At 40.4% G+C, this 17940-nt stretch overlaps 1 long non-coding RNA gene across 1 annotated transcript; it reads right to left on the minus strand.

Annotated features, from left to right (window-relative positions):
- Positions 1–3669: 3669 nt before the first annotated feature.
- LOC125293816 lies at positions 3670–4687 on the minus strand. The gene is made up of 3 exons (XR_007193436.1): positions 4611–4687; positions 4133–4348; positions 3670–4045 (listed from the first exon to the last, which is right to left on the minus strand). It is a non-coding gene; the product is annotated as an uncharacterized LOC125293816 (long non-coding RNA).
- Between the last annotated feature and the right edge of the window lie 13253 nt (positions 4688–17940).

Below are 17940 nucleotides of genomic sequence, written 5' to 3' on the forward strand. Positions count from 1 at the left end.
ATAGGTAGATAGATCATGTAATATGCTGGTCACAGGGGAGCTCCTCGACCAGCGGCCAAAATGCACTCGCTTCCCTAGTTACTGCAGCTCTCCACCAGTTTCCATCGGGACGGCACAGCCCACACAAGCACCTGCAAAACTGCGACTTGCCCATATTATCTCCCTCTTTGGTAAGCCGTACCCTGGCGATGTCAGTGGCAATCAATCCGCGAGCAGTAGTTATTGAAAATATTCATGCTGAAGACCACGACCAGCCCCTGTCGGCGGCGGCTAGAAGCTAAGTAACTGGGGTGGCTCACAGGTGGGACTAAAAAGTTAGCCCAGCTAGCTATCATGATGCTTCATATTCTGATCTTCTGACTAAGTTTGCCCGGTAGCCTACTTATCTGAACTAACGACATGATCACCATCACTAGATGTAAAGAAAATGTTGACTTTCATTCGGTGCTATTCACTGACAGTAACAAAAAAAGTAATGTTATAAGCATAATACATTGAACTGAATAGGTGCATTATGTAGCCTATATAACGAGGCCTCTCAAATTCAGAAAATTGCATTAAACTAAAATCGGAAGACATTGTTATCTTTGTTAGACCATAGGGTCGTTGTCATATAAATGCTGTAACGAAATTCGAAGTGTAAATATACAAACTTTATGTTGAAAGTGTAACCGCGACCGTTTCCCATAGGAATGAATGTAAAACATACCCTCCAAAACGAGACCTCCCGAAATTCAGAAAAATTACTAAATTGATATCAGGCACCGTTATTACCATTGGTAGATCATAGGGTAGCTGTGATATAAATGCTGTGACGAAATTCGAAGTGTAAATATACAAACTTTATGTAGAAAGTGTAAGCGCGATGTCCATTGAAATGAATGAAGCGCCAGAGTAGTCCCCAAAGTGACGCGTCATCCGAATTGCATTACAAAACCCGCTAATGCTAAAACAACAAAACTGGCATTTAACACCATTTGGAGACATTTTTAAAAATGATATACATATATTGAGTGCTTTATGTACCCATTAATCAACAGTGGTGGTTAACCTGCAACACAGGCTTTAAGGGTGTTGCACAGAATACCTTAAAATGTTTCCTTAGTTAAGGAGAAACGTCAAGGGATTTACTGCACTGAAAGGGATTTTCCGGCATGAAAATTCTATAGTTTCCACGGAGATTGTTCAACAGCTGTAGCCTAGCTAACTGCCTTTGCCTTGATGCCGTTAGTTAACCCACGAACACAGTGCTTATATCTTATCATTCATCTTACCTTAATAATATTAGCGGAAATTATCCAGGTAGCAAGTAAAACATGTTATATACATGAACTGAACAATACTGGCAAGTTAGAAATGATCCTGACTGTCATCAGTGCACCAACGTTTTGCCTAGCGAACCGAACCGAAGCTCATAGGCTAACAAGACATCCACATTAATTGTTAACGTTAGCCTACAGTAAACGAAACAATAACAATACGGCATGTTTCTGATAGGCCTATCTATTTGACAGAGGAAGCATATTTTTATATTGTTTTGAATGGTCAAAAGTAGTTAATAAACTTCATTTATCAGCATCAATTCAGTTAATAATATGGTTAAGGTAGAGTCAGATGTCCCTTAGGATTTTCCCCTTAGTTAGACTACTAAGGTCTTTTGTGCAACAGTTTAAGGGATTTCTTACAAGATAAGGACAAACCCTTAAATACGAAGGGAAAATGTTAAGGAACCCTTAAGGAGAAAACTTAAGGGTGTTTGTGCAACCGTTTTTATTTTAAGGGACCCTTAAATCAGATTTTAAGGGAAAAACTTAAGTTAAGGTGCTTTGTGCAACCGTATGTTACCATAGTTATTTATGTAACGCCCTTTACCTGTAGTTTCACTTAAGGTAAAGGCCTGAGTTCTGTTACGGTGGATCTCTCCTTACTTTTTTGTGTCACTACTTTTAACGCTTAGTTAAATCAAATTTCCAAGTATGACCATTTCTGAACAATTAATAAATATCCCCTCATCAAGACAAATACCACAGTTTTAATGCCAAATGCTGTTAATTTATTTCTACTAACAAAGGTAAGGATATGGGAAAGTTATAAATAACAATAAATATATAAATGTGAAATATAAATGCTGTATGTTTAACAATGAATATATAAATTATGTATAGCTAATGTACAATCAGTTGCCAACTGACTAGATAGTATGAATAATACCAGGATATAAAAACAATCAATAAATACAATATAAAACCTGTGGCTTGACGAACTTGACCAGCAAGTGTAATAGATGTAAACACACTTCTGTAAAATATCTTTAGCACAGCGGAGTTAGAAGGTTTATTTTATAAATAACACAATATGATTAAGCAAGGTTAGGTTTAGAAGTACCACAGTATGATTAAATAAGTATAATGCTTAGAAATATTAAAAGTATGAATTGATAGGCTAAGTTTAGGTTTAGAAGAACTGCAGTATGATTAAATAAGTATACGTTTAGAAATATTAAAGTATGAATAGATAGCCTAAGTTTAGGTTTAGAAACACTAAAGTATGAGTAATAGTATAAATACTATATTAAACGACCCCTAAGGTTGTCAATTCAATGCTAAACCCCTTAGCCTGGCTTAAGGCCAGACAACGGCAACCAATTTGAACATCACATAAGACAACAACAATGTGGGCCCACACATACACTCTCTTTTACACACACACACAATACCGCACGGTATCGAGGAGTTATCGTTGCAGGCCTGTGTCGTTGCTTGTGCTCGGTGAGGCTACAAACAGACTAGCCGCTTCACTCAGCTGAGCCTGAAAACAAAAAGGGTTACGATACCTCCAACAACGATAGCTCACGCCAGCAATGAGGCTCCACAGACCTGAGGCAGTGACAGTACAGCAGCGGGGGAAAACATCCAACCAAGAGGGAGTGAGAGCGAGACGTCCAGCGTTGCCAGAGGAGGTATAAGGCACACGGTAGCCTAAACCGCTATCTGGTTTTCCTTCACCGTCGTCGAGCGCAGCAGACACTTAACCTAACTTCGTTAACTGGCTAGCTTACTTAGTTTAAAGAAGGCCACTTATCTCACACATCACTATAGCCATTAACTGATGAGACTTTTGTCTGTACACTATTACAAGCAAACTCATTACACACAGTTCCCGAATAGACAACTGGTATACCAAAACAAAATAGCTTATTTACAAAATTATCTCTCACATCTGGATCCTTTCACCTGTAGTCAGCCTTGACTAACGTTACTCCCCAGCGCCGAGTATTATTTCAGCGCCGTGCACTCCTCAAAACCCGGGGACCCCTGTATGAACTGTGATTGGCTGTAAGGCAGTCTTAATGTTCTATGGGTTAGAGTGCCTACAAATAAACTCTTGAAAGTTCTCAACAACTATTATATTGAATGTAGTTTTACATATTTAAGTATTAGCATATTTATTAACTTATCTATTTATCTATTTAACTTTATATCCTAATATTTATTTTCCCTGTGGGTTACACTTACATAGCCTGATCATTTTTTAGCTTTCTGGAACTGAAATCCCAGGTTTACCGTTTACTCTGGGTTTACATATCCAGTTCAGTTCAGAGCCTGTGTTACCATAGTTACTTACATAGCCTGATCATTTTTGAGCTTTCTGGAACTGAAATCCCAGGTTTACCGCTAACTCTGGGTTAACATACCCAGTTAAGCCAGTAAACCTGCTTTCTGGAATACCCCTCTGTCCAATTTCCAGCCTCATATTTTGAGAAAGTAACAACTGTGAGTGTGATGTGTTGGTTGGCAATGTAATAAATAAGACTATGCTTATAGTATGTATATATTCTCAATATAAGAACACATAATAAAACAAAAATTATAAACCTGGATACTGCATCTTTTTTTGTTATTTCTCTCACCTGGTGGCTTAGACCACATCCCAAGGCATATTTCTGGCCTTTCACAGCTGAGGTGCATCTTTATCTACAAGGTAGCTGATAGGTGCATCTGTAATTTCCCTAAGCAGATCGAATATTTCTGGCCCTAGCATTTTCCTAAAAAAAAGTTCACATGTACATTAATACATTGTTTGTTTGTAACTACAAGTTTTTGACAATGTGCTGAAGAGAGAAACATCTTACTTCTTGTGTGTGTAGGTATTGACAATCGGTTTCCTTTTTCTTTGAATTTTGGCCTTGGCAACCACTAAATTTACTACAGGTGTGGCTGATATTTTGCCCCCTCTTGGTTGATGCCATGTTTGTGAAACACTTGTTGAAGCTACCTCTTCTTGTTTCGCACGCCAGAGGTCCAGCGTGTATACCAGACCCACAACATGGGCACAGTAACCTGGCAAGCTAATATAGAAATCCTTAGTTTCGGTTAGCTACGTGTTGGCCACACACACGCACACTGTATTGTAGTTTTTATTTACTCATTCGCTCGTATGTGACAGTACATTGTTAGAACAGTAGCTGTTAGTCTAACTTGTAGCCTAACGGTATCATTAACGTAAGTACAAGCACAGGCATAAGTCACTAGTAACAGATATCAAAGATAGCTATTCATTTAGCTGGTGCTTTAACTGAAAGCGACCAGCTGTATTTTTTTTTTACTTACCCTGCAGTACACTAACATGACTGGTCCACAATAGTATTACTAGTATATTGTAAAAAAAGTTGGTGAGGCTTCTCGTTAGGCTTTAGCTTGAATTGTAGGCTATTACTATCCCCCTCGTTTGTAAACTCTAAATTGTGAATATAGCCCTCCATAGCGAACTCCAAACCCTTTTGCCTTGCTCTCGATGATATCAAAGATGTATTTCTCCAAAATATTTCGCTTAATTCTTCATTAAAATCCTCCATACTCGGTCTCCCCTCTTGTTGTCAATGGTTGTTTACGGTTACTTCCTGGTTAATTCCGCAATGTTTGACAGACGTAGCAACAGTATCTAAGGTCTTAGAACACTTGCGAAAGGTCCAGCAAGAGAGGGAGAGATCACTGAATGAGCCACTAATTCTAATGCACAAAATACATAGTATATGCACTCACACTGTGGAGACAACTTAACAGCAAGGCCTAATGCTCTTCTCGCACGTTGGCATGACACAGGCTAGCTAGGCATACAAGGATACAAGGATAGCCTACAAGAAAGTTTATTGTCACATGCATATAGTTACTGGAAGTAAGACATTCAGTGAAATTATGTCTGCATGCATGCGTAGGCTTCTCCTCTGGTTAATGTCCATTCACAATTGGGAACACACACATTCAGTTCACACACCACAGTTTCTATTGACACTTAACACACAGGGCTGGACAAGAGCGTCCGCTATACAGTTCTTTTCCCGTGTGCAAGTTAACGTGTGCAGGAGTCAGGTGGACGAACAACGTTATGGAGTTATGACGTCAGCTTTTCAAATTAAATGTGGCGGCCGTTGTCACGCGGTCTATTATATTACGCTACGCTGTCTGACGGTGGTCAGCGCTTTCCCGAGTGCACGCTGGCACGCGACATCTTATGAAGCCAAGTGCGTGACTGTTTGTAACTGTTTGCTTTCTGTTGCATAAATATTAACTGCAAACACATAGGTGAAAGTTGATTTGGTTTATATCAGACAATTTAAGTATAGGCCTAACTAGGCTATTTGATCATGTTGTCTATGTTTGGATCATAGGCATGATGATTCATTCATGGCTTCATAAAATATCAACATCCCATTTTGCTTTTAGAGTATTCTACCATTGGCTCAAATAGTGTGAAATAAATCTAAAACAAATAAATAAAAGTAGAATTGCACATAGCAAGAAGCTGGTCTGAGGACAGATCTGGCGTTGTGCTCATCTCACAGTTTTGACCGTTTTTATCAAAAAATATTTTGATATTGTGCTTTTTACATAAGGCAATCGTGGTTGTAGCAGAATGAAGTGGTGCAGTGCCCACTTTTTTATTCAAGCACAGGTGGCGGCATCGTGAGTGGCCCATATCTGGCTACCGAGAGCCAATCAGTACAACAGTGCCTCTATTTAAATTCAAGGACCCTCATTGTGTTATGCCAGACATCAAAGGCCAGCCTTTTTTGCCGCCCTGACAATTGCCATCGCTGCAGGTATGATCACGCGCTTCCTGTGCTATTTTACTGGTAAAGTCTTTTTATATTGTTACTCACACTTAGTGCTTTGTCGTAGAGTCTCCCCTCCCTGTGCGGCATTGGCCTCCCGCTGGCTGGATGTCGTCCAGTGCAGTCCCCGGTATGTTATATCCATTTGTACGGTGAAGTACTCGAAAGTAGTTCCCGTTTTAAGTGAGTATTTTGTGTGTTCCAGGGATCACTATGTAGCAGGGGAGCGGCTGTCAATTGGCTACATTGATAAGAACTCTGCTGCTTTGCCTACGTAATTTTTAGCCTACGACTTCTTCATGTGCCCGTCTAATCAGCACCACTGGTCCCGCGGTTAACGTGGCCTGCAGCTAGCTTGTCGTAGCCTACGCTAGTGGGACTACGCATAGAGGCCTTGGACTAGAAAGCCACTGGAACTCATTCGGTGCTATAGCTCGTTAGGAAGGAATGGGTGCTTGACGAACGGACCCCATTTTATTGATTGTTTTTCTCTGTTCTGCGTTGCATCCTGTTATTGTCTGTGTTGTTTGTAGCCTACGTTTGTCTGTCTGTTTCTTTGTTTCTTATACACTTGACTGGAGGCCGTTTCTCCTAGTGCTGTTGATCGCCAAAGTGTTGACCTTTGTTTTGTGATTTGTCTTTCTGTTTGCACTAATCTTTGTTCATTTGTTTTGTCCTCACTAAGGGGAGGCTGTGAAGCTGCGGATCCTTAGTGTGACTGTTTGTTTTATTGGTTGTTGTTTGATTTACTTTGTTACACTTTATGTGAGCTGTCTGTAATCCTTGTCCGTCCCCTCTGTTTAGGTGCTGAGAGCCGAAAGTGGGAGCACTTCCTGGTGGTGATGGGTTCCCATCTTTGTGTGCTGTGACATTTGTCTCTCACTGAGTGTATCATTGCCGCGTGTGTGTGTGTGTGTGTGTGTGTGTGTGTGTGTGTGTGTGTGTGACCAAGCACGCAGGATTGGGTGCCTCCTTCGGATACTCATTATTATCCACTGCCCTCCCACCGGTAAGCCTCAGCCCTCTTCCTGTTTTATGTGTATGTGAATTTACAGTGTAAAAATAAATAATTGTTTTTATGGAATCATGTCTCTGTCAGTTCTACGAACCTGAGTGCCTTACTGGGTTAAGGATGTTAATCTCTGAATTATATCTTTGGGCTAAAGTCCCATCAGTAAAATAGTCAGCTATTGTGTAAAATCTCTACCACTTGCCACATATTGATCATTGATATCAATTGCAACACCCAGAGGAATAAAAATCAATTTTACAAAATAGGGGGATGCCGCGATCAGCGGACTTTCACCTACAGACGCAGTAGCCGGCGTCACGAGACTCTAATCATATATATAATGAGCACTGCGTTAATCAGCGTCTCCGTGGCACACATAGAAAAGGCAGGGCTGTGCTACATAGCACTTTAAGAATTGTATCGCCAGTTCGCATCCGGCCTGATGTTACGGCCGTTTCCGCGGTCTCACGTTGTTTTACACGACGACGCCCCCTGTTCATTGCGTTCCCGATTGCCCACGACATCTTATTAAGCCAAGATACTGACTGTTTGTAACTGTTTGCGTCCTGTTTCTTGTGCTTTCTTACTGAGGGCAATCGTATTGATCATTGATATCAATTGCAACACGCAGAGGAATAAAAATCAATTTTACAAAATAGGGGAATGCCGCGATCGGCGGACTTTGACCTACAAACGCAGTAGCCAGCGTCACGAGACTCTAATCATGTATATAATAAGCACTGCATTAATCAGCGTCTCCGTGGCACACATAGAAAAGGCAGCGCTGTGCTATATAGCACTTTAAGAATTGCATCCGGTTCGAATCCGGCCTGTTGCATCGTGCACTGTTGCGGCAGTATTCTGCGGTCTCACACTGTTTTACGTGACACTGCCCTGTGGTCATCGCGTTCCCGATCGGCCGCGACATCTTATTAAGCCAAGAGCCTGACTGTTTGTAACTGTTTGCATCCTGTTTCTTGTGCTTTTTTACTGAGGGCAATCATATTGATCATTGATATCAATTGCAACACCCAGAGGAATAAAAATCAATTTTACAAAATAGGGAATGCCGCGATCAGCGGACTTTGACCTACACACGCAGTAGCCGGCGTCACGAGACTCTAATCATGTATATAATAAGCACTGCATTAATCAGCGTCTTTGTGGCACACATAGAAAAGGCAGCGCTGTGCTATATAGCACTTTAAGAATTGCATCGCCTGTTCGAATCCGGCCTGATGCACCGTGCGCCATTAGGGCAGTATTCCGCGGTCTCACGTTGTTTTACGCGACGACGCCCCCTGTTCATTGCGTTCCCGATTGCCCACGACATCTTATTAAGCCAAGATACTGACTGTTTGTAACTGTTTGCGTCCTGTTTCTTGTGCTTTTTTACTGAGGGCAATCATATTGATCATTGATATCAATTGCAACACCCAGAGGAATAAAAATCAATTTTACAAAATAGGGGAATGCCGCGATCAGCGGACTTTGACCTACACACGCAGTAGCCGGCGTCACGAGACTCTAATCATGTATATAATAAGCACTGCATTAATCAGCGTCTTTGTGGCACACATAGAAAAGGCAGCGCTGTGCTATATAGCACTTTAAGAATTGAATCGCCTGTTCGAATCCGGCCTGATGCACCGTGCGCCGTTAGGGCAGTATTCCGCGGTCTCACATTGTTTTACGCGACTACGCCCCCTGTTCATTGCGTTCCCGATTGCCCACGACATCTTATTAAGCCAAGATACTGACTGTTTGCAACTGTTTGCGTCCTGTTTCTTGTGCTTTTTTACTGAGGGCAATCATATTGATCATTGATATCAATTGCAACACCCAGAGGAATAAAAATCAATTTTACAAAATAGGGAATGAATGCCCACGACGGACTCTAATCATGGACTTTGACCATAGAAAGGCAGGGCTGTGCTACGCACTTTTTAAGAATTGTAGCCAGCGATGTTACCGTTGTTTTACACGACGACTCTAATCATGTATATAAGATACCGAGTTTTTGTAACACTGCATTAATCAACAGCGTCTCCGTGGCACACATAGAAAAATCATGTATATAATGAGCACTGTGCTACATAGCACTTTAAAACTTTTAAGAATTGCATCGCCGGTTCGCATCCGGCCTGATGTTACGGCCGTTTCCGCGGTCTCACGTTGTTTTACACGACGACGCCCCCTGGTCATTGCGATCCCGATTGCCCACGACATCTTATTAAGTCAAGAGACTGACTGTTTGTGACTGTTTGTAACTGTTTGCGTCCTGTTTCTTGTGCTTTTTTACTGAGGGCAATCATATTGATCATTGATATCAATTGCAACACCCAGAGGAATAAAAATCAATTTTACAAAATAGGGGAATGCCGCGATCGGCGGACTTTGACCTACACACGTAGCCGCTACGAGACTCTAATCATGTATAAAAATAAGCACTGCATTAATCAGCGCCTCCGCGGCACACATAGAAAAGGGCAGCGCTTGTGCTATATAGCACTTTAAGAATTGCATCGCCGGGTTCTCCGCCTGTTGCACCGCGTGTTACGCAGTATTCCGCTGTCTCACATTGTTTTAATGACGCTGCCTCAGGTCATCGCTCCCCGATCGGGTCATGACATCTTATTAAGCCAAGAGACTGGACTGTTTGTAACTGTTTGCGTTTATCTATCTTGTGCTTTTTACTGAGTATAGGGGGAATGCTTCTCATCAATGGACTTTGACCAAATTAAAATTCCTGGCCGGTTCGTGATCCGCATGATGTTATGGCCGCTTTCCTTCGGTCTCAAGTTTATTTCTGGACGACGCCCCTGGTCATTGCAATCCCGACAACCCGATTGAGTATATAGGAATGCTTCGATCAGCGGACTTTGATGCAGCCTCTTCCTCTTTGATGCAGCACACATACAAGTAAAGAACAAAAGAAAAGATGAATTGAAACTCAAATAACCGAGGCTCTGCCTGCTCGCCACACACTCACTCTACCTCGACCCACATCGCCCCTACAATTCCTTCATTTAGGTTGTGGAGGTTCGTGATACTAGAATTGAATACTTTAAGAATACTGTTGGTTGTGGAGGTTAGCACACTAACGTTACAGCTACTTGTCAGGACTTGTTGTAAAGGCAAGTATAACTGCATAATTATAGGCTGTTCATCTTATTGACTCCCAACACAGAACCCACCCCACCCCTTCACCTACCACCAAAAATACAATTCCATTCTTTGGGCAACACTGCCTTCCATTATCAGACCCTTTCATCTTATCCATGACAAATGCATAGTCCTGTAGAATAGAATATTGTTAGAATACTATTGAGTTGTGGAGATTAGCACTAGAATACTACTGTTAGAATACTGTTGGGTTGTGGAGGTTAGCACACTAGAATAGGGTATTGTTAGAATACTATTAGGGTTGTGGAGGTTAGCACACTATAACGCTACAGCACAGGGTAATCCTTTTATGCATCAAATTTATTCCAATCCAACTCAAAAGTTTTGAACCACAAAGTGAAGGGTTTTATCCAGATCAAAACCAAGAATAGATTATATGATCTAATCCAATTTCAGGATCCTTGTTTCCCTTGAACAAGCTTTTTTCAAGATTTGATCCAATCCGTTAGCCAAAATCCGGTAACTAAAATCCGATGACCCGAAATCCGATCACGTTTCTTTTGAACAAATGGGCCCAAACAATCAAAGCATATGTAAAACTAAAAACTATGCTACCTCATGTTTGTTTTGTTTCGGACCCGAAATCACCGGGCTATGGTTATATTTAAGTGTGCTTGCAAAGCAGCACACTTATTGTTCTTAAGTTTTAAGTTTTATTATTATTTTTCCCGCCTCCCTAATTTTTTGTCAGCCCTAAGCCTAGGCCCTTTGAGACAGACACCGTTCCAACTTTAAAACGTCCGGTCAGTACCGGTGTAAGTTGGTCGCGAAGATGGCGCCAGGTGGGCGTGCCGTTCGTCCGCCATATTGGATTGAACAGAAAGCGAAAACTAAATTTTCACAGGTCACAAATTTGATCCCAACGCCACGAAACTTGACGTACATTATCCTGGACCAAGCCTCACAAAAGTTACTGGAAGGATTTTTTTGATTTTCAAAAAGCGTTTGCCCGTCACAGCCAAACGAAATCGGCGGGCTAAGTCTCGAAACAGGAAGTCATCCATATCTCAGGAACACTGTCACATATCGATACCAAATTTTGTATATGAACTGGGGACTCCAGTGTGAGGGTGCATAAGCTAAAAAAAAATAGAAATATTCCACAAGTTTTCATCATTTGGCAAACCACCCACAGGTATTTGGTAACTCTCACCATTCACCTTCTATCACAATGCCTTTCAAGTATGCCCAATATCTCCGTGTAGCCACAATGTCTCCGGGCAACCTTGCCCAATCATGAAATCCTTGCTCTGCCATGGGATAGTATGGACTTACGAACTGAAACACAAGGAGAACAGTACCTATATATAGCTTACATAATAGAGTTGTTTTCACATTAACGGTATTCAAATTACATTTTTCATTATTGTTAAATATCATGATGGGAGAGTATTATTAAAATTTTACAAGTATGCAAATGCATATGTTTACGGGCATTTAGGTTTTACTGTGTTGTTTTGTTGTAAAGACATGCAAGGCATTCTGGGCGTGAATGAACAGTGGTCGGGCAGCACTCCATGAGCTAAATATTAATATGAATAGGTGTTTCTGTAAACCTAGGGATAATAAACAGCTATCTCTGTTACAAAAACGAGCTGGTAATCGCTCATTGAAGAGGGTACTATGATAAAAGATTGTTTTCCTAAAAGCATGGAGTTGACGAAAGAATAAACAATCAATGTCATGTTAATGTTAAATAGCCTAGAACTATCTGAACGCTAGGTGGCAACGTTGTATTACATTTCACTAGTGTAGCCTACTTGAAATAATGGTGTGAGATTCCCAAGTAAGGAAGGTGCAAATATTATGTAATTTATCATGGGAAATTATTGGAAATGTTATTTCTTGTTTATTCTAATTGCCAAACCACACACATCCATTCGAATCACCGCGTTACACATTTAATACTGAAAGACTATCATTTCATTTATTTGATGTTGCCTTAGCAACACAGCCTTCAGAGCAAAAGATTCTAGAACAGGGCTTCAGAGAGACACGCTTTTGAGTTTGTGGCCAAGAACCTAAAAATATCGGTTTCCATGTGCTGATGGTGTCGCGGCCCTTTATGAAAGTAAGTGTTTTATACAGTTAACGTTACAGACATAATGAGTCATGTTGTAGTGGTCAACATAAATGTGCCCCTTCTGTTATTAGAATGCTAAGCGGAGAAGCATGCTAAGCAGAGATTTAGTATCATTAATTTCTTGTGTGGCTAGCTATAGGAGGAGGAGATGTAGTGCTATGTTGCTAATTGGGATTTATGTTGTTTAGCGAATGCCATGGTCATTTGATATGAGATGCTTGCACTCAGAATAATTCCGGCTCACGTGTAACTTTAGGACTGCTATTTTTTTTTACTAACAGTAATTCACTAAGCACTTTAGCCCTAAAAGTAGCACCTACGTCTGTGACGGCTTAAAAGAAGTGGCAAGGACTCCAAACGCGATGTTTTGAAATCGCCTACTATTGTCTGTGAGCTTCCAATCAAGGAGGGAACTTGCATTGTAGGCATAACTAAGGGATGCAATAACACCACCAACAACCAAAAACTAGCCTACTCATTGTCAACATGTACATGAAATGTAACGTTTCATGTGGATCAAATTAAAATGTTTTCTTTGCAAACGTAAGCATAGGCATATGGTGACAGATTAATTTATTAATGCTGCTGTGTGAATCACGGTGGCGTGAATGAAGTGGCCACTTCTTAATGGGACCCACTGTATGGAAGTGGGATAAGTAAAATAGAGATGTTTTAAATAAGATAAGGTTAATCAGAATTCTACGATATGCCCGCTTGACAACGGCAGAGATAGAACTGGCCTTTGGCCATAGCAACCATCCATTTAGAACGACTGTCCTTCATAGCAACCAAAGATCTGAGCTGTGTTGCAATGTGAGGCAAAGTATAGAAAGGTGATGAAACATACAGAGACAGATCAAGAAATATAGTGCAATGTAGACAGTAGTATACAGTTGATTTACAGACGGTGGTTTAGAGTAATATGAAGTATTCCCTTTATTCTGAGATAGGCTACATCAATAGGCTCTCAAAACAACCCCAGGCTCACAAAACAATCCCAAACAGACATACGGTCTTTATAGAGCAAATCCATATAGATTATTTGTCAAATAAACCAGTAAAACATAATTTGTGGGATGGAATATATAACATTCACACTCATAGCTCATATTTTTTTAAAATAAATCAGTGAAAAAAGTATCCTGACAAACAAGTAGCTTTTAATGCCTTGGTCATATTTCATAATTTCAATTCCTCTGTAGGTTACCTGATAGCCCAGTTTGAGAGGCTAAGACACGGACATTATTTATTTTTGCAGCCAATCACTGCTGTCATTTTATTTTATTGATTTGATCTCAGTCATAGAAGCTAAATCAAGGCAGGCCAAAGGTAAAATCCAACGAATCACATTCAACCCGCAAGCCAATAGTTGAATAGCCCTCTCCTAGAGCTTTTGGGATATTGCCACTGCTCCAACACTGAAAGGCACCGTTACAATGCCTGGATCAAGCCAGGTTCAGCATAGCGTATGCCACTGTCTGCTCACGTTGCTGACCGGACCAGGGCAAGCACACTTTCGCAGTTCCCGCCGGAAATGCAGTCTAGTTATTATTATTTTTCCCGTCTCCCTAATTTTTTGTCAGCCCTAGCGCCTAGGCCCTTTGAGACAGAGACACCGTTCCAACTTTAAAACGTTCGGTCAGTACCGGTGTAAGTTGGTCGCGAAGATGACGTCAGGTGGGCATGCCGTTCGTCCGCCATATTGGATTGAACAGAAAGCGAAACAAAATTTTCACAGGTCACAAATTTGATCCTAACGCCACGAAACTTGAAGTACATTATCCTTGGACAAAGCCTCACAAAAGTTACCGGAAGGATTTTTGATTTTCGAAAGCGTTTGCCCGTCACAGCCAAATGAAATTGGCGGCGAAGCTCCGAAACAGGAAAGTCGTCCATATCTCAGGAACACTGTCACATATCGATACCAAATTTTGTATATGAACTGGGGACTCCAATGTGAGAATAAGCTAAAAAAGCTCTCAACATTCTCATTTGCACCATTCACTTCTATCACAATGCCTTCCAAGTTTGCTCAATGACTCTGGGCAGCCACAATGTCTGCGGGCAACCTTGCCCACTCATGAAATCCTTGCTCTGCCATTGGATAGTATGGACTTACAAACTGAAACATAAAGGAGAACAGTAGCCATATATAGTTTACATAATAGAGTTGTTTTCACATTGACGGTATTCAAATTAAAATTTTCATTATTGTTAAATATCATGATGGGAGAGTATTATTAAAAATGTTACAAGTATGCAAATTCATATGTTTACGGAAAATTAGGTTTTACTGGGTTGTTTTGTTGTAAAGACATGCAAGGCATTCTGGGCCGTAATGAACAGTGGTCGGCAGCACTCCATAGGCTACGTATTAATATGAATAGGTGTTTCTGTAAACCTAAGGACAATAAACAGCTATCTCTGTTACAAAAACGAGCTGGTAATCGCTCATTAAAGAGGGAACTATGATAAAAAGATTGTTTTCCTAAAAGCATGGTGTTGACAAAAGAATAAGCAGGAAATGCCACGTTAATCTTAAATAGCCTACTGAACGCTAGGTGGCAACGTTGTATTACATTTCACTAAATGTGGTGGAATTAGTGTGAGCTTCACAAGGAAGGAAGGTGCAAATATTATGTAATTTATCATGGGAAATTATTGGAAATGTTATTTCTTGTTATTTCTAATTGCAAACCACACACATCCATTCGTAATCACACGTACACATTTAATACTGGAAAACTGTCTATTCGTTTATTTGATGTTGCTTAGCAACGGGGACAGACTTTAGAGCAAAGATTCTAGAACAGAGCTTCAGAGAGACAAGTTTTGAGTTCGTGGCCAAGTACCTAAAATATCGGTTTCCATGTGCTGGATGGTGTGCTTCCTTTATGAAAGTAAGTGTTTTATACAGTTAACGTTACAGACATAATGAGTCATGTTGTAGTGGTCCACATAAATGTGCCCCTTCTGTTATTAGAGTGCTAAGCGGAGATTTTAACATCATTCATTTCTTGTGTGGCTAGAAGCTAGCTAGCTAGGTCATAGGGAGGAGATGTTGCTGTAACATTATGAGATTTATGTTGCTTAGCGTAATGCCATGGTCATTTGATATGAGATGCTTGTACTCGTAACTTAGTCACTCGTAACTTTAGGACTCCTATTTTATTTTACTAAGAGTAATTCAGGAAGCATTTTAGCCCTAAAAGTAGCGCCTGAGTCTGTGACAGCTAAGGAGGACTCCTAATAAGACCGATTCACAAACAATGTTTTGTGGTGGCATTTCAAGTCCGCGATGTTTTGAAATGCGTCTAACAATCACTTAGGGAACAATTTTGCATTGTAGGCATAACTAAGGGATGCAGTAACACCACCAACAACAACCAAAACTAGCCTACTCATTGTTTACATGTACATTAAATGTAACGTTTCATTGTGAATCAAATTAAAAGATTCTCCTCTTTGCAAACTTTGGCATAGGCATATGGTGACAGATTAATTTAATAATGTTGCTGCGTGAATCACGGTAAGCGCGAATGAAGTGGCCACTTCTTAATGGGACTCACTGTATGGAAGTAGGCTAAGTAAAATAGAGATGTTTAAAATAAGATAAAGTTAGGATATGCCCTTGACAACGGAAGAGATAACTGGCCTTTGGCCATAGCAACCATCCATTTAGAACGACTGACCTTCATAGCAACCAAGGATCTTAGCTGTGATTCATGTAGCTACAGTATGCATGCAATGTGATGCAAAGTATAGAAAGGTGATGAAATATACAGAGACAGGTCAAGAAATATAGTGCAATGTAGACAGTAGTATACAGTTGATTTACAGAGGGTGGTTTAGAGTAATATGAATTAAATATAAATATGTGCAGTGTATTAGCAGTTATCTCATACAATAAGTAGAATAATGTATGTAGATGTAGCAGTAACATTATAATAGTATAAATAATAATATAGATATATGCAGTGTATTAACAGAATATAATAAAACAGATATGAACATAACATACAGCTATGTGCAGTGTGGAAACAGTGTCATTGTAGTGCAGAAACAACATTATAAGAGTAGTAAGAATAAGTCTATGTGCAGGATGAATAGTATAAAGATCAGTAGAATAACTATGTATAAATGTAATTACAGTAGGCTTTAATGTCACGCAAAAAGTACAACCAAAGCTGAGCTTGATCAACTAGAACGTCTAAAGAACCAGAACTTGAGTGTAGTTTTTTGCTGGGTCCCAGGCCATGTTGGTCTGAGGGGAAATGAGAAAGCGGACAGTGCTGCTAAGCAAGCCCTCAATGAAGAAGTCACAGAATCTCAAATCCCTGCCCCAGACCTTAAACCTATACTGAACTCTTACATCTCAGATAAGTGGCAATCTGAATGGGATTAATGTACCAACAACAAGCAAGGAATGTGAATTTTGGCACATTTTCATGATCCACTGGGTCGTTATGGGCCACACAAAATACGGTGTTGCTAAAATTACTCCTATTGTGGCTATTAGAGACATGCACACACACAAAAAAAAACATCACTAATGTTGTAGACATTCCTTTATTCTGAGATACATCAGTAGGATCTCAAAACAATCCCAAACAGACATAAGGTCTTTATAGAGCAAATCTATATAGATTATTTGTCAAATAAACCAGTAAAACAGAATTAGGGATGGAATATATAACATTCACACTCATAGCTCATATTTTTAAATAAATCAGTGAAAAAGTATCCTGACAAACAAGCAGCATTTTAATGCCTTAGTCATATTTCATAATTTAAATTTTTTCTCTAGGTTACCTGATAGCCCAGTTTGAGAGGTGCAAGACGCGCGGACATTATTTATTTTGCAGCCAATCACTGCTGTTGTTTTATTTTATTGATTTGATTTTAGTCATAGAAGCTAAATTCGAAGGCAGGCCACAGGTAAAATCCAACGAACTGCATTCACTCCGCAAGGCAATAGTTGAATAGAGCTTTTGAGGTATTGCCACTGCTCCAACACTGAAAGGCACTGTTAGAATGCTTGCATCAAGCCAGGTTCAGCATAGCGTATGTCACTGTCTGCTCACGTTGGTGACCGGACCAGGGCAAGGACACTTTCGCAGTTCCCGCCGGAAATGCAGTCTAGTTTTGCCTACTGTTCAACATGCTGTCAACTAGTTGTACCCAGCTGCAAGCAGCCCATGATGCGTGGGCCAAGGATTCTGCACACTGTTCACGTGCTAACTTTGTGGCCATACAGTGCTCAGCTCGAGAACCAATCAGAACTGTCAATTACCTCGCACCGGCGGATCTACGACCGCACAGAGTGGAGGAGGAACTTTTCCTGTCGTTGGAGTTGCTTTGCTACCGTGCGTCCATGAGACTGTAAGTCTTTGCAAATATGTTTGTGTGCTTATCTGCAGTAACATGTGAAGCGTTAGTTATTATTATTCATGTGTAATTGTTGTCGCGTGTGGCAACACATTTGTTATTTCTTTGAAGGAACGGTAGCGTGTTCAGTATACAATGTTTACTCAGCTTAGCATTAAT

Source organism: Alosa alosa, chromosome 4, assembly GCF_017589495.1.
Source record: "Alosa alosa isolate M-15738 ecotype Scorff River chromosome 4, AALO_Geno_1.1, whole genome shotgun sequence".
Classification (NCBI taxonomy): domain Eukaryota; kingdom Metazoa; phylum Chordata; class Actinopteri; order Clupeiformes; family Clupeidae; genus Alosa; species Alosa alosa.